The sequence below is a fragment of the Schistocerca nitens genome, chromosome 6 (genome assembly GCF_023898315.1).
Source record: "Schistocerca nitens isolate TAMUIC-IGC-003100 chromosome 6, iqSchNite1.1, whole genome shotgun sequence".
NCBI classification, from domain to species: domain Eukaryota; kingdom Metazoa; phylum Arthropoda; class Insecta; order Orthoptera; family Acrididae; genus Schistocerca; species Schistocerca nitens.
The window spans coordinates 754805235-754833104 of record NC_064619.1 but is presented as its reverse complement, the minus strand read 5'-3'; positions in this window follow the sequence as shown (position 1 = coordinate 754833104).

The following is a 27870-nucleotide window of genomic DNA, read 5'->3' as shown; positions in this document are numbered from 1 at the left end:
TCTGTGTTTCATCGTCAATGGGAAGGTCCAATGGTACAGTAAACCTGCAGAGGTGCATCGGAATGTAAAACTGGTGACACAGGAAACGCTCAAAACGTAGACAGTAGGAAGACTCAGTCTTCCTGTACTTAAGGGACCGATGACCTTTGTAGTTTGGTCCCTTTAATCCTCAAACCAACCAACCAACCTGTACTTAAGTCGGCATTGTGTCTCTTATATTTAATTCCGATGCAATTTCTGTGTTTCATCGTCAATGGGAAGGTCTAATCGATACACTAAACCTACAGAGGTGCATCGGAATGTAAAACTGGTGACACAGGAAACGCTCAAAACATAGACAGTAGGAAGACTCAGTCTTCCTGTACTTAAGTCGGCATTGTGTCTCTTATATTTAAATCCGATGCAATTTCTGTGTTTCATCGTCAATGGGCAGGTCCAATGGATACAGTAAACCTGCAGAGGTGCATCGGAATGTAAAACTGGTGACACAGGAAACGCTCAAACCGTAGACAGTAGAAAGACTCAGTCTTCCTGTACTTAAGTCGGCATTGAGTCTCTTATATTTAATTCCGATGCAATTTCTATGTTTCATCGTCAATGGGAAGGTCTATTCGATACACTAAACCTGCAGAGGTGTATCGGAATGTAAAACTGGTGACACAGGAAACGCTCGAAACGTAGACAGTAGGAAGATTCACTCTTCCTCTACTTAAGTCGACATTGTGTCTCGTAAATTTAATTCCGATGCAATTTCTGTGTTTCATCCTCAATGGGAAGTTCCAAAGGATACAGTAAACCTGCAGAGGTGTATCGGAATGTAAAACTGGTGACACAGGAAACGCTAAAAACATAGGGTCTAAGAAGACTCAGTTTTCTTGTACTTAAGTCGGCATTGTGTCTCTTATATTTAATTCCGATACAATTTCTGTGTTTCGTCGTCAATGGGGAGGACCAAGGGATACAGTAAACCTGCAGAGGTGCATCGGAATGTAAAACTGGTGACACAGGAAACGCTCAAAACATAGACCCTAAGGAGACTCAGTTTTGTAGTACTTAAGTCGGCATTGTGTCTCTTATATTTAATTACGATGCAATTTCCGTGTTTCATCGTCACTGTGAAGGTCCAATGGATACAATAAACCTGCAGAGGTGCATCGGAATGTAAAACTGGTGACACAGGAAACGCTCAAAACGTAGACAGTAGGAAGACTCAGTCTTCCCGTACTTAAGTCGACATTGTGTCTCTTAGATTTAATACCGATGCAATATCTGTGTTTCATCGTCACTGTGAAGGTCATAGGGATACAGTAAACCTGCAGAGGTGCATCGGAATGTAAAACTGGTGTCACAGGAAACGCTCAAAATATAGACAGTAGGAAGACTCAGTCTTCCTGTACTTATGTCGGCATTGTGTCTCTTATATTTAAATCCGATGCAATTTCTGTGTTTCATCGTCAATGGGAAGGTCCAATGGATACAGTAAACCTGCAGAGGTGCATCGGAATGTAAAACTGGTGACACAGGAAACGCTCAAAACGTAGACAGTAGGAAGACTCAGTCTTCCTGTACTTAAGTCGGCATTGTGTATCTTATATTTAATTCCGATGCAATTTCTGTGTTTCATCGTCAATGGGAAGGTCTAATCGATACACTAAACCTACAGAGGTGCATCGGAATGTAAAACTGGTGACACAGGAAACGCTCAAAACATAGACAGTAGGAAGACTCAGTCTTCCTGTACTTAAGTCGGCATTGTGCCTCTTATATTTAAATCCGATGCAATTTCTGTGTTTCATCGTCAATGGGCAGGTCCAATGGATACAGTAAACCTGCAGAGGTGCATCGGAATGTAAAACTGGTGACACAGGAAACGCTCAAAACGTAGACAGTAGAAAGACTCAGTCTTCCTGTACTTAAGTCGGCATTGAGTCTCTTATATTTAATTCCGATGCAATTTCTATGTATCATCGTCAATGGGAAGGTCTATTCGATACACTAAACCTGCAGAGGTGTATCGGAATGTAAAACTGGTGACACAGGAAACGCTGGAAACGTAGACAGTAGGAAGATTCACTCTTCCTCTACTTAAGTCGACATTGTGTCTCGTAAATTTAATTCCGATGCAATTTCTGTGTTTCATCCTCAATGGGAAGTTCCAATGGATACAGTAAACCTGCAGAGGTGTATCGGAATGTAAAACTGGTGACACAGGAAACGCTCAAAACATAGACGGTATAAAGACTCAGTCTTCCTCTACTTAAATCGGCATTGTCTCTCTTATATTTAATTCCGATGCAATTTCTGTGTTTCATCGTCAGTCCAATGGATACAGTAAACCTGCAGAGGTGCATCGGAATGTAAAACTGGTGACACAGGAGACGCTCAAAACATAGACAGTAGGAAGACTCAGTCTTCCTGTACTTAAGTCGGCATTGTGTCTCATATTTAATTCCGATGCAATTTCTGTGCTTCATCGTCAATGGGAAGGTCCAAGGAATACAGTAAACCTGCAGAGTTGCATCGGAATGTAAAACTGATTACACAGGAAACGCTCAAAACATATACAGTATAAAGCCTCAGTCTTCCTCTACTTAAATCGGCATTGTGTCTCTTATATTTAAATCCGATGCAATTTCTGTGCTTCATCGTCAATGGGAAGGTCCAATGGATACAGTAAACCTGCAGAGGTGCATCGGAATGTAAAACTGGTGACACAGGAAACGCTCAAACCGTAGACAGTAGGAAGACTCAGTCTTCCTGTACTTAAGTCGACATTGTGTCCCTTAGATTTAATTCCGATGCAATTTCTGTGTTTCATCGTCAATGGGAAGGTCCAAGGGATACAGTAAACCTGCTGAGGTCCATCGGAATGTAAAACTGGTGACACAGGAAACGCTCAAAACATAGACCCTAAGGAGACTCAGTTTTGTAGTACTTAAGTCGGCATTGTGTCTCTTATTTTTAATTCCGATGCAATTTCTGTGTTTCATCGTCAATGGGAAGGTCCAAGGAATACAGTAAACATGCAGAGTTGCATCGGAATGTAAAACTGATTACACATTACACGCTGAAGACATAGACAGTATAAAGACTCAGTCTTCCTGTACTTAAATCGGCATTGTGTCTCTTATATTTAATTCCGATGCAATTTCTGTGTTTCATCGTCAATGGGAAGGTCCAATGGATACAGCAAACCTGCAGGGGTGCATCGGAATGTAAAACTGGTGACACAGGAAACGCTTAAAACATAGACAGTAGGAAGACTCAGTCTTTCTGTACTTAAGTCGGCATTGTGTCTCATATTTAATTCCGATGCAATTTCTGTGTTTCATCGTCAATGGGAAGTTCCAAGGAATACAGTAAACCTGCAGAGTTGCATCGGAATGTAAAACTGATTACACAGGAAACGCTCAAAACATAGACGGTATAAAGACTCAGTCTTCCTCTACTTAAATCGGCATTGTGTCTCTTATATTTAATTCCGATGCAATATCTGTGTTTCATCGTCACTGTGAAGGTCCAAGGGATACAGTAAACCTGCAGAGATGCATCGGAATGTAAAACTGGTGTCACAGGAAACGCTCAAAATATAGACAGTAGGAAGACTCAGTCTTCCTGTACTTAAGTCGGCATTGTGTCCCTTAGATTTAATTCCGATGCAATTTCTGTGTTTCATCGTCAATGGGAAGGTCCAAGGGATACAGTAAACCTGCTGAGGTCCATCGGAATGTAAAACTGGTGACACAGGAAACGATCAAAACATAGACCCTAAGGAGACTCAGTTTTCTTGTACTTAAGTTGACATTGTGTCTCTTAGATCTATTTCCGATGCAATTTCTGTGTTTCATCGTCGATGGGGAGGTCCAAGGGATACAGAAAACCTGCACAGGTCCATCGGAATGTAAAACTGGTGACACAGGAACACTCATAACATTGACCCTAAGACGACTCAGTTTTCTTGGTTCAAATGGCTCTGAGCACTATGGGACTCAACATCTTAGGTCATAAGTCCCCTAGAACTTAGAACTACTTAAACCTAACTAACCTAAGGACATCACACACACCCATGCCCGAGGCAGGATTCGAACCTGCGACCGTAACAGTCCCGCGGTTCCGGACTGCAGCGCCAGAACTGCTAGACCACCGCCGCCGGCGCTCAGTTTTCTTGTACTTAAGTCGGCATTGTCTCTCTTATATTTTATTCCGATGCAATTTCTGTGTTTCATCGTCTCTGGGAAGGTCCAATGGATACAGTAAACCTGCAGAGGTGCATCGGAATGTAAAACTGGTGACATAGGAAACGCTCAAAACATAGACCCTAAGGAGACTCAGTTTTGTAGTACTTAAGTCGGCATTGTGTCTCTTATTTTTAATTCCGATGCAATTTCTGTGTTTCATCGTCAATGGGAAGGTCCAAGGAATACAGTAAACATGCAGAGTTGCATCGGAATGTAAAACTGATTACACATTACACGCTGAAGACATAGACAGTATAAAGACTCAGTCTTCCTGTACTTAAATCGGCATTGTGTCTCTTATATTAAATTCCGATGCAATATCTGTGTTTCATCGTCACTGTGAAGGTCTAAGGGATACAGTAAACCTGCAGAGGTGCATCGGAATGTAAAACTGGTGACTCAGGAAACGCTCAAAATGTAGACAGTAGGAAGACTCAGTCTTCCTGTACTTAAGTCGGCATTGTGTCTCTTATATTTAATTCCGATGCATTTTATGTGTTTCATCGTCAATGGGAAGGTCCAATCGATACAGTAAAACTGCAGAGGAGCATCGGAATGTAAAACTGGTGACACAGGAAACGCTCAAATCATAGACAGTAGGAAGACTCAGTCTACCTGTACTTAAGTCGGCATTGTGTCTCTTATATTTAAATCCGATGCAATTTCTGTGTTTCATCGTCAATGGGAAGGTCCAATGGATACAGTAAACCTGCAGAGGTGCATCAGAATGTAAAACTGGTGACGCAGGAAACGCTCAAAACGTAGACAGTAGGAAGACTCAGTCTTCCCGTACTTATGTCGACATTGTGTCTCTTAGATTTAATTCCGATGCAATTTCTGTGTTTCATCGTCAATGGGAAGGTCCAATGGATACAGTAAACCTGCAGAGGTGCATCGGAATGTAAAACTGGTGACACAGGAAACGCTCAAAACGTAGACAGTAGGAAGAATCAGTCTTCCCGTACTTAAGTCGACATTGTGTCTCTTAGATTTAATACCGATGCAATATCTGTGTTTCATCGTCACTGTGAAGGTCATAGGGATACAGTAAACCTGCAGAGGTGCATCGGAATGTAAAACTGGTGTCACAGGAAACGCTCAAAATATAGACAGTAGGAAGACTCAGTCTTCCTGTACTTATGTCGGCATTGTGTCTCTTATATTCAAATCCGATGCAATTTCTGTGTTTCATCGTCAATGGGAAGGTCCAATGGTACAGTAAACCTGCAGAGGTGCATCGGAATGTAAAACTGGTGACACAGGAAACGCTCAAAACGTAGACAGTAGGAAGACTCAGTCTTCCTGTACTTAAGGGACCGATGACCTTTGTAGTTTGGTCCCTTTAATCCTCAAACCAACCAACCAACCTGTACTTAAGTCGGCATTGTGTCTCTTATATTTAATTCCGATGCAATTTCTGTGTTTCATCGTCAATGGGAAGGTCTAATCGATACACTAAACCTACAGAGGTGCATCGGAATGTAAAACTGGTGACACAGGAAACGCTCAAAACATAGACAGTAGGAAGACTCAGTCTTCCTGTACTTAAGTCGGCATTGTGTCTCTTATATTTAAATCCGATGCAATTTCTGTGTTTCATCGTCAATGGGCAGGTCCAATGGATACAGTAAACCTGCAGAGGTGCATCGGAATGTAAAACTGGTGACACAGGAAACGCTCAAACCGTAGACAGTAGAAAGACTCAGTCTTCCTGTACTTAAGTCGGCATTGAGTCTCTTATATTTAATTCCGATGCAATTTCTATGTTTCATCGTCAATGGGAAGGTCTATTCGATACACTAAACCTGCAGAGGTGTATCGGAATGTAAAACTGGTGACACAGGAAACGCTCGAAACGTAGACAGTAGGAAGATTCACTCTTCCTCTACTTAAGTCGACATTGTGTCTCGTAAATTTAATTCCGATGCAATTTCTGTGTTTCATCCTCAATGGGAAGTTCCAAAGGATACAGTAAACCTGCAGAGGTGTATCGGAATGCAAAACTGGTGACACAGGAAACGCTAAAAACATAGAGTCTAAGAAGACTCAGTTTTCTTGTACTTAAGTCGGCATTGTGTCTCTTATATTTAATTCCGATACAATTTCTGTGTTTCGTCGTCAATGGGGAGGACCAAGGGATACAGTAAACCTGCACAGGTGCATCGGAATGTAAAACTGGTGACACAGGAAACGCTCAAAACATAGACCCTAAGGAGACTCAGTTTTGTAGTACTTAAGTCGGCATTGTGTCTCTTATATTTAATTACGATGCAATTTCCGTGTTTCATCGTCACTGTGAAGGTCCAATGGATACAATAAACCTGCAGAGGTGCATCGGAATGTAAAACTGGTGACACAGGAAACGCTCAAAACGTAGACAGTAGGAAGACTCAGTCTTCCCGTACTTAAGTCGACATTGTGTCTCTTAGATTTAATACCGATGCAATATCTGTGTTTCATCGTCACTGTGAAGGTCATAGGGATACAGTAAACCTGCAGAGGTGCATCGGAATGTAAAACTGGTGTCACAGGAAACGCTCAAAATATAGACAGTAGGAAGACTCAGTCTTCCTGTACTTATGTCGGCATTGTGTCTCTTATATTTAAATCCGATGCAATTTCTGTGTTTCATCGTCAATGGGAAGGTCCAATGGATACAGTAAACCTGCAGAGGTGCATCGGAATGTAAAACTGGTGACACAGGAAACGCTCAAAACGTAGACAGTAGGAAGACTCAGTCTTCCTGTACTTAAGTCGGCATTGTGTCTCTTATATTTAATTCCGATGCAATTTCTGTGTTTCATCGTCAATGGGAAGGTCTAATCGATACACTAAACCTACAGAGGTGCATCGGAATGTAAAACTGGTGACACAGGAAACGCTCAAAACATAGACAGTAGGAAGACTCAGTCTTCCTGTACTTAAGTCGGCATTGTGCCTCTTATATTTAAATCCGATGCAATTTCTGTGTTTCATCGTCAATGGGCAGGTCCAATGGATACAGTAAACCTGCAGAGGTGCATCGGAATGTAAAACTGGTGACACAGGAAACGCTCAAAACGTAGACAGTAGAAAGACTCAGTCTTCCTGTACTTAAGTCGGCATTGAGTCTCTTATATTTAATTCCGATGCAATTTCTATGTATCATCGTCAATGGGAAGGTCTATTCGATACACTAAACCTGCAGAGGTGTATCGGAATGTAAAACTGGTGACACAGGAAACGCTGGAAACGTAGACAGTAGGAAGATTCACTCTTCCTCTACTTAAGTCCACATTGTGTCTCGTAAATTTAATTCCGATGCAATTTCTGTGTTTCATCCTCAATGGGAAGTTCCAATGGATACAGTAAACCTGCAGAGGTGTATCGGAATGTAAAACTGGTGACACAGGAAACGCTAAAAACATAGAGTCTAAGAAGACTCAGTTTTCTTGTACTTAAGTCGGCATTGTCTCTCTTATATTTAATTCCGATGCAATTTCTGTGTTTCATCGTCAGTCCAATGGATACAGTAAACCTGCAGAGGTGCATCGGAATGTAAAACTGGTGACACAGGAGACGCTCAAAACATAGACAGTAGGAAGACTCAGTCTTCCTGAACTTAAGTCGGCATTGTGTCTCATATTTAATTCCGATGCAATTTCTGTGCTTCATCGTCAATGGGAAGGTCCAAGGAATACAGTAAACCTGCAGAGTTGCATCGGAATGTAAAACTGATTACACAGGAAACGCTCAAAACATATACAGTATAAAGACTCAGTCTTCCTCTACTTAAATCGGCATTGTGTCTCTTATATTTAAATCCGATGCAATTTCTGTGCTTCATCGTCAATGGGAAGGTCCAATGGATACAGTAAACCTGCAGAGGTGCATCGGAATGTAAAACTGGTGACACAGGAAACGCTCAAACCGTAGACAGTAGGAAGACTCAGTCTTCCTGTACTTAAGTCGACATTGTGTCCCTTAGATTTAATTCCGATGCAATTTCTGTGTTTCATCGTCAATGGGAAGGTCCAAGGGATACAGTAAACCTGCTGAGGTCCATCGGAATGTAAAACTGGTGACACAGGAAACGCTCAAAACATAGACCCTAAGGAGACTCAGTTTTGTAGTACTTAAGTCGGCATTGTGTCTCTTATTTTTAATTCCGATGCAATTTCTGTGTTTCATCGTCAATGGGAAGGTCCAAGGAATACAGTAAACATGCAGAGTTGCATCGGAATGTAAAACTGATTACACATTACACGCTGAAGACATAGACAGTATAAAGACTCAGTCTTCCTGTACTTAAATCGGCATTGTGTCTCTTATATTTAATTCCGATGCAATTTCTGTGTTTCATCGTCAATGGGAAGGTCCAATGGATACAGTAAACCTGCAGGGGTGCATCGGAATGTAAAACTGGTGACACAGGAAACGCTTATAACATAGACAGTAGGAAGACTCAGTCTTTCTGTACTTAAGTCGGCATTGTGTCTCATATTTAATTCCGATGCAATTTCTGTGTTTCATCGTCAATGGGAAGTTCCAAGGAATACAGTAAACCTGCAGAGTTGCATCGGAATGTAAAACTGATTACACAGGAAACGCTCAAAACATAGACGGTATAAAGACTCAGTCTTCCTCTACTTAAATCGGCATTGTGTCTCTTATATTTAATTCCGATGCAATATCTGTGTTTCATCGTCACTGTGAAGGTCCAAGGGATACAGTAAACCTGCAGAGATGCATCGGAATGTAAAACTGGTGTCACAGGAAACGCTCAAAATATAGACAGTAGGAAGACTCGGTCTTCCTGTACTTAAGTCGGCATTGTGTCCCTTAGATTTAATTCCGATGCAATATCTGTGTTTCATCGTCAATGGGAAGGTCCAAGGGATACAGTAAACCTGCTGAGGTCCATCGGAATGTAAAACTGGTGACACAGGAAACGATCAAAACATAGACCCTAAGGAGACTCAGTTTTCTTGTACTTAAGTTGACATTGTGTCTCTTAGATCTATTTCCGATGCAATTTCTGTGTTTCATCGTCGATGGGGAGGTCCAAGGGATACAGAAAACCTGCACAGGTCCATCGGAATGTAAAACTGGTGACACAGGAACACTCATAACATTGACCCTAAGACGACTCAGTTTTCTTGGTTCAAATGGCTCTGAGCACTATGGGACTCAACATCTTAGGTCATAAGTCCCCTAGAACTTAGAACTACTTAAACCTAACTAACCTAAGGACATCACACACACCCATGCCCGAGGCAGGATTCGAACCTGCGACCGTAACAGTCCCGCGGTTCCGGACTGCAGCGCCAGAACCGCTAGACCACCGCGGCCGGCGCTCAGTTTTCTTGTACTTAAGTCGGCATTGTCTCTCTTATATTTTATTCCGATGCAATTTCTGTGTTTCATCGTCTCTGGGAAGGTCCAATGGATACAGTAAACCTGCAGAGGTGCATCGGAATGTAAAACTGGTGACATAGGAAACGCTCAAAACATAGACCCTAAGGAGACTCAGTTTTGTAGTACTTAAGTCGGCATTGTGTCTCTTATTTTTAATTCCGATGCAATTTCTGTGTTTCATCGTCAATGGGAAGGTCCAAGGAATACAGTAAACATGCAGAGTTGCATCGGAATGTAAAACTGATTACACATCACACGCTGAAGACATAGACAGTATAAAGACTCAGTCTTCCTGTACTTAAATCGGCATTGTGTCTCTTATATTAAATTCCGATGCAATATCTGTGTTTCATCGTCACTGTGAAGGTCTAAGGGATACAGTAAACCTGCAGAGGTGCATCGTAATGTAAAACTGGTGACACAGGAAACACTCAAAACATAGACAGTAGGAAGACTCAGTCTTCCTGTACTTAAGTCGGCCTTGTGTCTCTTATATTTCAATCCGATGCAAATTCTGTGTTTCATCATCAATGGGAAGGTCCAATTGATACAGTAAACCTGCAGAGGTGCATCGGAATGTAAAACTGGTGACTCAGGAAACGCTCAAAATGTAGACAGTAGGAAGACTCAGTCTACCTGTACTTAAGTCGGCATTGTGTCTCTTATATTTAAATCCGATGCAATTTCTGTGTTTCATCGTCAATGGGAAGGTCCAATGGATACAGTAAACCTGCAGAGGTGCATCAGAATGTAAAACTGGTGACACAGGAAACGCTCAAAACGTAGACAGTAGGAAGACTCAGTCTTCCCGTACTTATGTCGACATTGTGTCTCTTAGATTTAATTCCGATGCAATTTCTGTGTTTCATCGTCAATGGGAAGGTCCAATGGATACAGTAAACCTGCAGAGGTGCATCGGAATGTAAAACTGGTGACACAGGAAACGCTCAAAACGTAGACAGTAGGAAGAATCAGTCTTCCCGTACTTAAGTCGACATTGTGTCTCTTAGATTTAATACCGATGCAATATCTGTGTTTCATCGTCACTGTGAGGTCATAGGGATACAGTAAACCTGCAGAGGTGCATCGGAATGTAAAACTGGTGTCACAGGAAACGCTCAAAATATAGACAGTAGGAAGACTCAGTCTTCCTGTACTTATGTCGGCATTGTGTCTCTTATATTCAAATCCGATGCAATTTCTGTGTTTTATCGTCAATGGGAAGGTCCAATGGTACAGTAAACCTGCAGAGGTGCATCGGAATGTAAAACTGGTGACACAGGAAACGCTCAAAACGTAGACAGTAGGAAGACTCAGTCTTCCTGTACTTAAGGGACCGATGACCTTTGTAGTTTGGTCCCTTTAATCCTCAAACCAACCAACCAACCTGTACTTAAGTCGGCATTGTGTCTCTTATATTTAATTCCGATGCAATTTCTGTGTTTCATCGTCAATGGGAAGGTCTAATCGATACACTAAACCTACAGAGGTGCATCGGAATGTAAAACTGGTGACACAGGAAACGCTCAAAACATAGACAGTAGGAAGACTCAGTCTTCCTGTACTTAAGTCGGCATTGTGTCTCTTATATTTAAATCCGATGCAATTTCTGTGTTTCATCGTCAATGGGCAGGTCCAATGGATACAGTAAACCTGCAGAGGTGCATCGGAATGTAAAACTGGTGACACAGGAAACGCTCAAACCGTAGACAGTAGAAAGACTCAGTCTTCCTGTACTTAAGTCGGCATTGAGTCTCTTATATTTAATTCCGATGCAATTTCTATGTTTCATCGTCAATGGGAAGGTCTATTCGATACACTAAACCTGCAGAGGTGTATCGGAATGTAAAACTGGTGACACAGGAAACGCTCGAAACGTAGACAGTAGGAAGATTCACTCTTCCTCTACTTAAGTCGACATTGTGTCTCGTAAATTTAATTCCGATGCAATTTCTGTGTTTCATCCTCAATGGGAAGTTCCAAAGGATACAGTAAACCTGCAGAGGTGTATCGGAATGTAAAACTGGTGACACAGGAAACGCTAAAAAAATAGAGTCTAAGAAGACTCAGTTTTCTTGTACTTAAGTCGGCATTGTGTCTCTTATATTTAATTCCGATACAATTTCTGTGTTTCGTCGTCAATGGGGAGGACCAAGAGATACAGTAAACCTGCAGAGGTGCATCGGAATGTAAAACTAGTGACACAGGAAACGCTCAAAACATAGACCCTAAGGAGACTCAGTTTTGTAGTACTTAAGTCGGCATTGTGTCTCTTATATTTAATTACGATGCAATTTCCGTGTTTCATCGTCACTGTGAAGGTCCAATGGATACAATAAACCTGCAGAGGTGCATCGGAATGTAAAACTGGTGACACAGGAAACGCTCAAAACGTAGACAGTAGGAAGACTCAGTCTTCCCGTACTTAAGTCGACATTGTGTCTCTTAGATTTAATACCGATGCAATATCTGTGTTTCATCGTCACTGTGAAGGTCATAGGGATACAGTAAACCTGCAGAGGTGCATCGGAATGTAAAACTGGTGTCACAGGAAACGCTCAAAATATAGACAGTAGGAAGACTCAGTCTTCCTGTACTTATGTCGGCATTGTGTCTCTTATATTTAATTCCGATGCAATTTCTGTGTTTCATCGTCAATGGGCAGGTCCAATGGATACAGTAAACCTGCAGAGGTGCATCGGAATGTAAAACTGGTGACACAGGAAACGCTCAAAACGTAGACAGTAGAAAGACTCAGTCTTCCTGTACTTAAGTCGGCATTGAGTCTCTTATATTTAATTCCGATGCAATTTCTATGTATCATCGTCAATGGGAAGGTCTATTCGATACACTAAACCTGCAGAGGTGTATCGGAATGTAAAACTGGTGACACAGGAAACGCTGGAAACGTAGACAGTAGGAAGATTCACTCTTCCTCTACTTAAGTCCACATTGTGTCTCGTAAATTTAATTCCGATGCAATTTCTGTGTTTCATCCTCAATGGGAAGTTCCAATGGATACAGTAAACCTGCAGAGGTGTATCGGAATGTAAAACTAGTGACACAGGAAACGCTAAAAACATAGAGTCTAAGAAGACTCAGTTTTCTTGTACTTAAGTCGGCATTGTCTCTCTTATATTTAATTCCGATGCAATTTCTGTGTTTCATCGTCAGTCCAATGGATACAGTAAACCTGCAGAGGTGCATCGGAATGTAAAACTGGTGACACAGGAGACGCTCAAAACATAGACAGTAGGAAGACTCAGTCTTCCTGTACTTAAGTCGGCATTGTGTCTCATATTTAATTCCGATGCAATTTCTGTGCTTCATCGTCAATGGGAAGGTCAAAGGAATACAGTAAACCTGCAGAGTTGCATCGGAATGTAAAACTGATTACACAGGAAACGCTCAAAACATATACAGTATAAAGACTCAGTCTTCCTCTACTTAAATCGGCATTGTGTCTCTTATATTTAAATCCGATGCAATTTCTGTGCTTCATCGTCAATGGGAAGGTCCAATGGATACAGTAAACCTGCAGAGGTGCATCGGAATGTAAAACTGGTGACACAGGAAACGCTCAAACCGTAGACAGTAGGAAGACTCAGTCTTCCTGTACTTAAGTCGACATTGTGTCCCTTAGATTTAATTCCGATGCAATTTCTGTGTTTCATCGTCAATGGGACGGTCCAAGGGATACAGTAAACCTGCTGAGGTCCATCGGAATGTAAAACTGGTGACACAGGAAACGCTCAAAACATAGACCCTAAGAAGACTCAGTTTTCTTGTACTGAAGTTGACATTGTCTCTCTTAGATCTATTTCCGATGCAATTTCTGTGTTTCATCGTCTCTGCGAAGGTCCAATGGCTAAAGTAAACCTGCAGAGGTGCATTGGAATGTAAAACTGGTGACACAGGAAACGCTCAAAACATGGACCCTAAGGAGACTCAGTTTTGTAGTACATAAGTCGGCATTGTGTCTCTCATATTTAATTCCGATGCAATTTCTGTGTTTCATAGTCAATGGGTAGGTCCAAGGAATACAGTAAACCTGCAGAGTTGCATCGGAATGTAAAACTGATTACACAGGAAACGCTGAAAACATAGACAGTATAAAGACTCAGTCTTCCTGTACTTAAATCGGCATTGTATCTCTTATATTAAATTCCGAAGCAATATCTGTGTTTCATCGTCACTGTGAAGGTCCAAGGGATACAGTAAACCTGCAGAGGTGCATCGTAATGTAAAACTGGTAACACAGGAAACACTCAAAACATAGACAGTAGGAAGACTCAGTCTTCCTGTACGTAAGTCGGCCTTGTGTCTCTTATATTTCAATCCAATGCAAATTCTGTGTTTCATCGTCAATGGGAAGGTCCATTGGATACAGAAAACCTGCAGAGGTGCATCAGAATGTAAACCTTGTGACACAGGAAACGCTCAAAACGTAGACGGTAGGAAGACTCAGTCTTCCTGTACTTAACTCGAGATTGTGTCTCTTATATTTAATTCTGATGCATTTTCTGTGTTTCATCGTCAATGGAAAGGTCCAATCGAAACAGTAAAACTGCAGAGGTGCATCGGAATGTAAAACTGGTGACTCAGGAAACGCTCAAAACATAGACAGTAGGAAGACTCAGTCTACCTGTACTTAAGGCGGCATTGTGTCTCTTATATTTAAATCCGATGCAATTTCTGTGTTTCATCGTCAATGGGAAGGTCCAATGGTACAGTAAACCTGCAGAGGTGCATCGGAATGTAAAACTGGTGACACAGGAAACGCTCAAAACGTAGACAGTAGGAAGACTCAGTCTTCCTGTACTTAAGGGACCGATGACCTTTGTAGTTTGGTCCCTTTAATCCTCAAACCAACCAACCAACCTGTACTTAAGTCGGCATTGTGTCTCTTATATTTAATTCCGATGCAATTTCTGTGTTTCATCGTCAATGGGAAGGTCTAATCGATACACTAAACCTACAGAGGTGCATCGGAATGTAAAACTGGTGACACAGGAAACGCTCAAAACATAGACAGTAGGAAGACTCAGTCTTCCTGTACTTAAGTCGGCATTGTGTCTCTTATATTTAAATCCGATGCAATTTCTGTGTTTCATCGTCAATGGGCAGGTCCAATGGATACAGTAAACCTGCAGAGGTGCATCGGAATGTAAAACTGGTGACACAGGAAACGCTCAAACCGTAGACAGTAGAAAGACTCAGTCTTCCTGTACTTAAGTCGGCATTGAGTCTCTTATATTTAATTCCGATGCAATTTCTATGTTTCATCGTCAATGGGAAGGTCTATTCGATACACTAAACCTGCAGAGGTGTATCGGAATGTAAAACTGGTGACACAGGAAACGCTCGAAACGTAGACAGTAGGAAGATTCACTCTTCCTCTACTTAAGTCGACATTGTGTCTCGTAAATTTAATTCCGATGCAATTTCTGTGTTTCATCCTCAATGGGAAGTTCCAAAGGATACAGTAAACCTGCAGAGGTGTATCGGAATGTAAAACTGGTGACACAGGAAACGCTAAAAAAATAGAGTCTAAGAAGACTCAGTTTTCTTGTACTTAAGTCGGCATTGTGTCTCTTATATTTAATTCCGATACAATTTCTGTGTTTCGTCGTCAATGGGGAGGACCAAGAGATACAGTAAACCTGCAGAGGTGCATCGGAATGTAAAACTAGTGACACAGGAAACGCTCAAAACATAGACCCTAAGGAGACTCAGTTTTGTAGTACTTAAGTCGGCATTGTGTCTCTTATATTTAATTACGATGCAATTTCCGTGTTTCATCGTCACTGTGAAGGTCCAATGGATACAATAAACCTGCAGAGGTGCATCGGAATGTAAAACTGGTGACACAGGAAACGCTCAAAACGTAGACAGTAGGAAGACTCAGTCTTCCCGTACTTAAGTCGACATTGTGTCTCTTAGATTTAATACCGATGCAATATCTGTGTTTCATCGTCACTGTGAAGGTCATAGGGATACAGTAAACCTGCAGAGGTGCATCGGAATGTAAAACTGGTGTCACAGGAAACGCTCAAAATATAGACAGTAGGAAGACTCAGTCTTCCTGTACTTATGTCGGCATTGTGTCTCTTATATTTAATTCCGATGCAATTTCTGTGTTTCATCGTCAATGGGCAGGTCCAATGGATACAGTAAACCTGCAGAGGTGCATCGGAATGTAAAACTGGTGACACAGGAAACGCTCAAAACGTAGACAGTAGAAAGACTCAGTCTTCCTGTACTTAAGTCGGCATTGAGTCTCTTATATTTAATTCCGATGCAATTTCTATGTATCATCGTCAATGGGAAGGTCTATTCGATACACTAAACCTGCAGAGGTGTATCGGAATGTAAAACTGGTGACACAGGAAACGCTGGAAACGTAGACAGTAGGAAGATTCACTCTTCCTCTACTTAAGTCCACATTGTGTCTCGTAAATTTAATTCCGATGCAATTTCTGTGTTTCATCCTCAATGGGAAGTTCCAATGGATACAGTAAACCTGCAGAGGTGTATCGGAATGTAAAACTAGTGACACAGGAAACGCTAAAAACATAGAGTCTAAGAAGACTCAGTTTTCTTGTACTTAAGTCGGCATTGTCTCTCTTATATTTAATTCCGATGCAATTTCTGTGTTTCATCGTCAGTCCAATGGATACAGTAAACCTGCAGAGGTGCATCGGAATGTAAAACTGGTGACACAGGAGACGCTCAAAACATAGACAGTAGGAAGACTCAGTCTTCCTGTACTTAAGTCGGCATTGTGTCTCATATTTAATTCCGATGCAATTTCTGTGCTTCATCGTCAATGGGAAGGTCAAAGGAATACAGTAAACCTGCAGAGTTGCATCGGAATGTAAAACTGATTACACAGGAAACGCTCAAAACATATACAGTATAAAGACTCAGTCTTCCTCTACTTAAATCGGCATTGTGTCTCTTATATTTAAATCCGATGCAATTTCTGTGCTTCATCGTCAATGGGAAGGTCCAATGGATACAGTAAACCTGCAGAGGTGCATCGGAATGTAAAACTGGTGACACAGGAAACGCTCAAACCGTAGACAGTAGGAAGACTCAGTCTTCCTGTACTTAAGTCGACATTGTGTCCCTTAGATTTAATTCCGATGCAATTTCTGTGTTTCATCGTCAATGGGACGGTCCAAGGGATACAGTAAACCTGCTGAGGTCCATCGGAATGTAAAACTGGTGACACAGGAAACGCTCAAAACATAGACCCTAAGAAGACTCAGTTTTCTTGTACTGAAGTTGACATTGTCTCTCTTAGATCTATTTCCGATGCAATTTCTGTGTTTCATCGTCTCTGCGAAGGTCCAATGGCTAAAGTAAACCTGCAGAGGTGCATTGGAATGTAAAACTGGTGACACAGGAAACGCTCAAAACATGGACCCTAAGGAGACTCAGTTTTGTAGTACATAAGTCGGCATTGTGTCTCTCATATTTAATTCCGATGCAATTTCTGTGTTTCATAGTCAATGGGTAGGTCCAAGGAATACAGTAAACCTGCAGAGTTGCATCGGAATGTAAAACTGATTACACAGGAAACGCTGAAAACATAGACAGTATAAAGACTCAGTCTTCCTGTACTTAAATCGGCATTGTATCTCTTATATTAAATTCCGAAGCAATATCTGTGTTTCATCGTCACTGTGAAGGTCCAAGGGATACAGTAAACCTGCAGAGGTGCATCGTAATGTAAAACTGGTAACACAGGAAACACTCAAAACATAGACAGTAGGAAGACTCAGTCTTCCTGTACGTAAGTCGGCCTTGTGTCTCTTATATTTCAATCCAATGCAAATTCTGTGTTTCATCGTCAATGGGAAGGTCCATTGGATACAGAAAACCTGCAGAGGTGCATCAGAATGTAAACCTTGTGACACAGGAAACGCTCAAAACGTAGACGGTAGGAAGACTCAGTCTTCCTGTACTTAACTCGAGATTGTGTCTCTTATATTTAATTCTGATGCATTTTCTGTGTTTCATCGTCAATGGAAAGGTCCAATCGAAACAGTAAAACTGCAGAGGTGCATCGGAATGTAAAACTGGTGACTCAGGAAACGCTCAAAACATAGACAGTAGGAAGACTCAGTCTACCTGTACTTAAGGCGGCATTGTGTCTCTTATATTTAAATCCGATGCAATTTCTGTGTTTCATCGTCAATGGGAAGGTCCAATGGATACAGTAAACCTGCAGAGGTGCATCGGAATGTAAAACTGGTGACACAGGAAACGCTCAAAACGTAGACAGTAGGAAAACTCAGTCTTCCTGTACTGAAGTCGACATTGTGTCTCTTAGATTTAATTCCGATGCAATTTCTGTGTTTCATCGTCAATGGGAACGTCGAAGGGAAACAGTAAACCTGCAGAGGTCCAACGGAATGTAAAACTGGTGACACAGGAAACGCTCAAAACATAGAGCCTAAGAAGACTCAGTTTTCTTGTACTTAAGTCGGCATTGTGTCTCTTATATTTCAATCCGATGCAATTTCTGTGTTTCATCGTCAATGGGAAGGTCCAATGGATACAGTAAACCTGCAGAGGTGCATCGGAATGTAAAACTGGTGACACAGGAAACGCTCAAAACGTAGACAGTAGGAATACTCAGTCTTCCTGTACTTATGTCGGCATTGTGTCTCTTATATTTAATTCCGATGCAATTTCTGTGTTTCATCGTCAATGGGAAGGTCTAATCGATACACTAAACCTGCAGAGGTGCATCGGAATGTAAAACTGGTGACACAGGAAACGCTCAAAACATAGACAGTAGGAAGACTCAGTCTTCCTGTTCTTAAGTCGGCATTGTGTCTCTTATATTTAATTCCGATGCAATTTCTGTGTTTCATCGTCAATGGGAAGGTCAAATGGATACAGTAAACCTGCAGAGGTGCATCGGAATGTAAAACTTGCGACACAGGAAACGCTCAAAACGTAGACAGCAGGAAGACTCAGTCTTCCTGTACTTAAGTCGGCATTGTGTCTCTTATAATTAATTCCGATGCAATTTCTGTGTTTCATCGTCAATGGGAAGGTCTAATCGATACACTAAACCTGCAGAGGTGTATCGGAATGTAAAACTGGTGACACAGGGAACGCTCAAAGCGTAGACAGTAGGAAGACTCAGTCTTCCTGTACTTAAGTCGGCATTGTGTCTCTTATATTTAAATCCGATGCAATTTCTGTGTTTCATCGTCAATGGGAAGGTCCAATGGATACAGTAAACCTGCAGAGGTGCATCGGAATGTTAAACTGGTGACACAGGAAACGCTCAAAACGTAGACAGTAGGAAGACTCAGTGTTCCTGTACTTAAGTCGGCATTGTGTCTCTTATATTTAATTCCGATGCAATTTCTGTGTTTCATCGTCAATGGGAAGGTCTATTCGAATAACTAAACCTGCAGAGGTGTATCAGAATGTAAAACTGGTGACACAGGAAACGCTCGAAGCGTAGACAGTAGGAAGACTCAGTCTTCCTCTACTTAAGTCGACATTGTGTCTCGTAGATTTAATTCCGATGCAATTTCTGTGTTTCATCCTCAATGGGAAGGTCCAAGGGATACAGTAAACCTGCAGAGGTCCATCGGAATGTAAAACTGGTGACACAGGAAACGCTCAAAACATAGAGCCTAAGAAGACTCAGTTTTCTTGTACTTAAGTCGCCATTGTGTCTCTTATATTTAATTCCGATGCAATATCTGTTTTTCATCGTCACTGCGAAGGTCGAAGGTATACAGTAAACCTGCAGAGGTGCATCGGAATGTAAAACTGGTGACACAGGAATCGCTCAAATCGTAGACAGTAGGAAGACTCAGTCTTCCTGTACTTAAGTCGACATTGTGTCTGTAAGATCTAATTCCGATGCAATTTCTGTGTTTCATCGTCGATGTGGAGGTCCAAGGGATACAGAAAACCTGCAGACGTCCATCGAAATGTAAAAATGGTGACACAGGAAACGCTCAAAACATAGACCCTAAGAAGACTCAGTTTTCTTGTACTTAAGTCGGCATTGTCTCTCTTATATTTAATTCCGATGCAATTTCTGTGTTTCATCGTCAGTCCAATGGATACAGTAAACCTGCAGAGGTGCATCGGAATGTAAAACTGGTGACACAGGAGACGCTCAAAACATAGACCCTAAGAGGACTCAGTTTTGTAGTACTTAAGTCGGCATTGTGTCTCTTATATTTAATTCCGATGCAATTTCTGCGTTTCATCGTCACTGTGAAGGGCCAATGGATACAGTAAACCTGCAGAGGTGTATCGGAATGTAAAACTGGTGACACAGGAAACGCTCAAATCATAGACCCTAAGAAGACTCAGTTTTATTGTACTTATGTCGGCATTGTGTCTCTTATATTTAATTCCGATGCAATTTCTGTGTTTCATCGTCGATGGGGAGGACCAAGGGATACAGTAAACCTGCAGAGGTGCATCGTAGTGAAAAACCGGTGACACAGGATACGCTCAAAACATAGACAGTAGGAAAACTCAGTCTTCCTGTACTTAAGTCGGCATTGTGTCTCATATTTAATTCCGATGCAATTTCTGTGCTTCATCGTCAATGGGAAGGTCCAAGGAATACAGTAAACCTGCAGAGTTGCATCGGAATGTAAAACTGATTACACATGAAACGCTCAAAACATAGACAGTATAAAGACTCAGTCTTCCTCTACCTAAATCGGCATTGTGTATCTTATATTTAATTCCGATGCAATTTCTGTGTTTCATCGTCAATGGCAAGGTCCAAGGGATACAGTAAACCTGCACAGGTCCATCGGAATGTAAAACTGGTGACACAGGAAACACTCAAAACATAGACAGTAGGAAGACTCAGTCTTCCTGTACTTAAGTCGGCCTTGTGTCTCTTATATTTCAATCCAATGCAAATTCTGTGTTTCATCGTCAATGGGAAGGTCCATTGGATACAGAAAACCTGCAGAGGTGCATCGGAATGTAAACCTTGTGACACAGGAAACGCTCAAAACGTAGACGGTAGGAAGACTCAGTCTTCCTGTACTTAACTCGAGATTGTGTCTCTTATATTTAGTTCTGATGCATTTTCTGTGTTTCATCGTCAATGGAAAGGTCCAATCGAAACAGTAAAACTGCAGAGGTGCATCGGAATGTAAAACTGGTCACACAGGAAACGCTCAAAACATAGACGGTAGGAAGACTCAGTCTACCTGTACTTAAGGCGGCATTGTGTCTCATATATTTAAATCCGATGCAATTTCTGTGTTTCATCGTCAATGGGAAGGTCCAATGGATACGGTAAACCTGCAGAGGTGCATCGGAATGTAAAACTGGTGACACAGGAAACGCTCAAAACGTAGACAGTAGGAAAACTCAGTCTTCCTGTACTTAAGTCGACATTGTGTCTCTTAGATTTAATTCCGATGCAATTTCTGTGTTTCATCGTCAATGGGAACGTCGAAGGGATACAGTAAACCTGCAGAGGTCCATCGGAATGTAAAACTCGTGACACAGGAAACGCTCAAAACATTGAGCCTAAGAAGACTCAGTTTTCTTGTACTTAAGTCGGCATTGTGTCTCTTATATTTCAATCCGATGCAATTTCTGTGTTTCATCGTCAATGGGAAGGTCCAATGGATACAGTAAACCTGCAGAGGTGCATCGGAATGTAAAACTGGTGACACAGGAAACGCTCAAAACGTAGACAGTAGGAATACTCAGTCTTCCTGTACTTATGTCGGCATTGTGTCTCTTATATTTAATTCCGATGCAATTTCTGTGTTTCATCGTCAATGGGAAGGTCTAATCGATACACTAAACCTGCAGAGGTGCATCGGAATGTAAAACTGGTGACACAGGAAACGCTCCAAACATAGACAGTAGGAAGACTCAGTCTTCCTGTTCTTAAGTCGGCATTGTGTCTCTTATATTTAATTCCGATGCAATTTCTGTGTTTCATCGTCAATGGGAAGGTCAAATGGATACAGTAAACCTGCAGAGGTGCATCGGAATGTAAAACTTGTGACACAGGAAACGCTCAAAACGTAGACAGCAGGAAGACTCAGTCTTCCTGTACTTAAGTCGGCATTGTGTCTCTTATATTTAATTCCGATGCAATTTCTGTGTTTCATCGTCAATGGGAAGGTCTAATCGATACACTAAACCTGCAGAGGTGTATCGGAATGTAAAACTGGTGACACAGGAAACGCTCAAAGCGTAGACAGTGGGAAGACTCAGTCTTCCTCTACTTAAGTCGACATTGTGTCTCTTAGATGTAATTCCGATGCAATATCTGTGTTTCATCGTCACTGTGAAGGTCATAGGGATACAGTACACCTGCAGAGGTGCATCGGAATGTAAAACTGGTGTCACAGGAAACGCTCAAAACATAGACCCTAAGAAGACTCAGTTTTCTTGTACTTAAGTCGGCATTGTCTCTCTTATATTTAATTCCGATGCAATTTCGGTGTTTCATCGTCAGTCCAATGGATGCAGTAAACCTGCAGAGGTGCATCGGAATGTAAAACTGGTGACACAGGAAACGCTCAAAACATAGACCCTAAGGAGACTCAGTTTTGTAGTACTTAAGTCGGCATTGTGTCTCTTATATTTAATTCCGATGCAATTTCTGTGTTTCATCGTCGATGGGGAGGACCAAGGGATACACTAAACCTGCAGAGGTGCATCGGAATGTAAAACTGGTGACACAGGAAACGCTCAAAACATAGACAGTAGGAAGACTCAGTCTTCCTGTACTTAAGTCGGCATTGTGTCTCTTATATTTAAATCCGATGCAATTTCTGTGTTTCATCGTCAATGGGAAGGTCCAATGGATACAGTAAACCTGCAGAGGTGCATCGGAATGTAAAACTGGTGACAAAGGAAACGCTCAAAACGTAGACAGTAGGAAGACTCAGAGTTCCTGTACTTAAGTCGGCATTGTGTCTCTTATATTTAATTCCGATGCAATTTCTGTGTTTCATCGTCAATGGGAAGGTCTATTCGATACACTAAACCTGCAGAGGTGTATGAGAATGTAAAACTGGTGACACAGGAAACGCTCGAAACGTAGACAGTAGGAAGACTCAGTCTTCCTCTACTTAAGTCGACATTGTGTCTCGTAGATTTAATTCCGATGCAATTTCTGTGTTTCATCCTCAATGGGAAGTTCCAAGGGATACAGTAAACCTGCAGAGGTCCATCGGAATGTAAAACTGGTGACACAGGAAACGCTCAAAACATAGAGCCTAAGAAGAGTCAGTTTTCTTGTACTTAAGTCGCCATTGTGTCTCTTATATTTAATTCCGATGCAATATCTGTTTTTCATCGTCACTGCGAAGGTCGAAGGTATACAGTAAACCTGCAGAGGTGCATCGGAATGTAAAACTGATGACACAGGAATCGCTCAAATCGTAGACAGTAGGAAGACTCAGTCTTCCTGTACTTAAGTCGACATTGTGTCTGTAAGATCTAATTCCGATGCAATTTCTGTGTTTCATCGTCGATGTGGAGGTCCAAGGGATACAGAAAACCTGCAGACGTCCATCGGAATGTAAAAATGGTGACACAGGAAACGCTCAAAACATAGACCCTAACAAGACTCAGTTTTCTTGTACTTAAGTCGGAATTGTCTCTCTTATATTTAATTCCGATGCAATTTCTGTGTTTCATCGTCAGTCCAATGGATACAGTAAACCTGCAGAGGTGCATCGGAATGTAAAACTGGTGACACGGGAGACGCTCAAAACATAGACCCTAAGAGGACTCAGTTTTGTAGTACTTAAGTCGGCATTGTGTCTCTTATATTTAATTCCGATGCAATTTCTGCGTTTCATCGTCACTCTGAAGGGCCAATGGATACAGTAAACCTGCAGAGGTGTATCGGAATGTAAAATTGGTGACACAGGAAACGCTCAAAACATAGACCCTAAGAAGACTCAGTTTTATTGTACTTATGTCGGCATTGTGTCTCTTATATTTAATTCCGATGCAATTTCTGTGTTTCATCGTCGATGGGGAGGACCAAGGGATACAGTAAACCTGCAGAGGTGCATCGGAGTGAAAAACCGGTGACACAGGATACGCTCAAAACATAGACAGTAGGAAGACTCAGTCTTCCTGTACTTAAGTCGGCATTGTGTCTCATATTTAATTCCGATGCAATTTCTGTGCTTCATCGTCAATGGGAAGGTCCAAGGAATACAGTAAACCTGCAGAGTTGCATCGGAATGTAAAACTGATTACACAGGAAACGCTCAAAACATAGACAGTATAAAGACTCAGTCTTCCTCTACTTAAATCGGCATTGTGTATCTTATATTTAATTCCGATGCAATTTCTGTGTTTCATCGTCAATGGCAAGGTCCAAGGGATACAGTAAACCTGCACAGGTCCATCGGAATGTAAAACTGGTGACACAGGAAACACTCAAAACATAGACAGTAGGAAGACTCAGTCTTCCTGTACTTAAGTCGGCCTTGTGCCTCTTATATTTCAATCCAATGCAAATTCTGTGTTTCATCGTCAATGGGAAGGTCCATTGGATACAGAAAACCTGCAGAGGTGCATCGGAATGTAAACCTTGTGACACAGGAAACGCTCAAAACGTAGACGGTAGGAAGACTCAGTCTTCCTGTACTTAACTCGAGATTGTGTCTCTTATATTTAATTCTGATGCATTTTCTGTGTTTCATCGTCAATGGAGAGGTCCAATCGAAACAGTAAAACTGCAGAGGTGCATCGGAATGTAAAACTGGTGACACAGGAAACGCTCAAAACATAGACAGTAGGAAGACTCAGTCTACCTGTACTTAAGGCGGCATTGTGTCTCATATATTTAAATCCGATGCAATTTCTGTGTTTCATCGTCAATGGGAAGGTCCAATGGATACAGTAAACCTGCAGAGGTGCATCGGAATGTAAAACTGGTGACACAGGAAACGCTCAAAACGTAGACAGTAGGAAAACTCAGTCTTCCTGTACTTAAGTCGACATTGTGTCTCTTAGATTTAATTCCGATGCAATTTCTGTGTTTCATCGTCAATGGGAACGTCGAAGGGATACAGTAAACCTGCAGAGGTCCATCGCAATGTAAAACTGGTGACACAGGAAACGCTCAAAACATAGAGCCTAAGAAGACTCAGTTTTCTTGTACTTAAGTCGGCATTGTGTCTCTTATATTTCAATCCGATGCAATTTCTGTGTTTCATCGTCAATGGGAAGGTCCAATGGATACAGTAAACCTGCAGAGGTGCATCGGAATGTAAAACTGGTGACACAGGAAACGCTCAAAACGTAGACAGTAGGAATACTCAGTCTTCCTGTACTTATGTCGGCATTGTGTCTCTTATATTTAATTCCGATGCAATTTCTGTTTTTCATCGTCAATGGGAAAGTCTAATCGATACACTAAACCTGCAGAGGTGCATCGGAATGTAAAACTGGTGACACAGGAAACGCTCAAAACATAGACAGTAGGAAGACTCAGTCTACCTGTTCTTAAGTCGGCATTGTGTCTCTTATATTTAATTCCGATGCAATTTCTGTGTTTCATCGTCAATGGGAAGGTCAAATGGATACAGTAAACCTGCAGAGGTGCATCGGAATGTAAAACTTGTGACACAGGAAACGCTCAAAACGTAGACAGCAGGAAGACTCAGTCTTCCTGTACTTAAGTCGGCATTGTGTCTCTTATATTTAATTCCGATGCAATTTCTGTGTTTCATCGTCAATGGGAAGGTCTAATCGATACACTAAACCTGCAGAGGTGTATCGGAATGTAAAACTGGTGACACAGGAAACGCTCAAAGCGTAGACAGTAGGAAGACTCAGTCTTCCTCTACTTAAGTCGACATTGTGTCTCTTAGATGTAATTCCGATGCAATATCTGTGATTCATCGTCACTGTGAAGGTCATAGGGATACAGTAAACCTGCAGAGGTGCATCGGAATGTAAAACTGGTGTCACAGGAAACGCTCAAAACATAAACCCTAAGAAGACTCAGTTTTCTTGTACTTAAGTCGGCATTGTCTCTCTTATATTTAATTCCGATGCAATTTCGGTGTTTCATCGTCAGTCCAATGGATGCAGTAAACCTGCAGAGGTGCATCGGAATGTAAAACTGGTGACACAGGAAACGCTCAAAACATAGACCCTAAGGAGACTCAGTTTTGTAGTACTTAAGTCGGCATTGTGTCTCTTATATTTAATTATGATGCAATTTCTGTGTTTCATCGTCACTGTGAAGGTCCAATGGATACAGTAAACCTGCAGAGGTGTATCGGAATGTAAAACTGGTGACACAGGAAACGCTCAAAACATAGACCCTAAGAAGACTCAGTTTTATTGTACTTAAGTCGGCATTGTGTCTCTTATACTTAATTCCGATGCAATTTCTGTGTTTCATCGTCGATGGGGAGGACCAAGGGATACAGTAAACCTGCAGAGGTGCATCGGAGTGAAAAACTGGTGACACAGGAAACGCTCAAAACATAGACAGTTGGAAGACTCAGTCTTCCTGTACTTAAGTCGCATTGTGTCTCATATTTAATTCCGATGCAATTTCTGTGTTTCATCGTTAATGGGAAGGTCCAAGGAATACAGTAAACCTGCAGAGTTGCATCGGAATGTAAAGCTGATTACACAGGAAACGCTCAAAACATAGACAGTATAAAGACTCAGTCTTCCTCTACTTAAATCGGCATTGTGTCTCTTATATTTAATTCCGATGCAATTTCTGTGTTTCATCGTCAATGGGAAGGTCTAATCGATACACAAAACCTACAGAGGTGCATCGGAATGTAAAACTGGTGACACAGGAAACGCTCAAAACATAGACAGTAGGAAGACTCAGTCTTCCTGTACTTAAGTCGGCATTTTGTCTCTTATATTTAAATCCGATGCAATTTCTGTGTTTCATCGTCAATGGGAAGGTCCAATGGATACAGTAAACCTGCAGAGGTGCATCGGAATGTAAATCTGGTGACACAGGAAACGCTCAAAACGTAGACAGTAGGAAGACTCAGTCTTCCTGTACTTAAGTCGGCATTGTGTCTCTTATATTTAATTCCGATGCAATTTCTGTGTTTCATCGTCAATGGGAAGGTCTATTCGATACACTAAACCTGCAGAGGTGTATCGGAATGTAAAACTGGTGACACAGGAAACGCTCGAAACGTAGACAGTAGGAAGACTCAGTCTTCCTCTACTTAAGTCGACATTGTGTCTCGTAGATTTAATTCCGATGCAATTTCTGTGTTTCATCCTCAATGGGAAGGTCCAAGGGATACAGTAAACCTGCAGAGGTCCATCGGAATGTAAAACTGGTGACACAGGAAACGCTCAAGTCATAGAGCCTAAGAAGACTCAGTTTTCTTGTACTTAAGTCGCCATTGTGTCTCTTATATTTAATTCCGATGCAATATCTGTTTTTCATCGTTACTGCGAAGGTCGAAGGTATACAGTAAACCTGCAGAGGTGCATCGGAATGTAAAACTGGTGACACAGGAATCGCTCAAATCGTAGACAGTAGGAAGACTCAGTCTTCCTGTACTTAAGTCGACATTGTGTCTGTAAGATCTAATTCCTATGCAATTTCTGTGTTTCATCGTCGATGTGGAGGTCCAAGGGATACAGAAAACCTGCAGACGTCCATCGGAATGTAAAAATGGTGACACAGGAAACGCTCAAAACATAGACCCTAAGAAGACTCAGTTTTCTTGTACTTAAGTCGGCATTGTCTCTCTTATATTTAATTCCGATGCAATTTCTGTGTTTCATCGTCAGTCCAATGGATACAGTAAAACTGCAGAGGTGCATCGGAATGTAAAACTGGTGACACAGGAGACGCTCAAAACATAGACCCTAAGAGGACTCAGTTTTGTAGTACTTAAGTCGGCATTGTGTCTTTTATATTTAATTCCGATGCAATTTCTGCGTTTCATCGTCACTGTGAAGGGCCAATGGATACAGTAAACCTGCAGAGGTGTATCGGAATGTAAAACTGGTGACACAGGAAACGCTCAAAACATAGAACCTAAGAAGACTCGGTTTTATTGTACTTATGTCGGCATTGTGTCTCTTATATTTAATTCCGATGCAATTTCTGTGTTTCATCGTCGATGGGGAGGACCAAGGGATACAGTAAACCTGCAGAGGTGCATCGGAGTGAAAAACCGGTGACACAGGATACGCTCAAAGCATAGACAGTAGGAAGACTCAG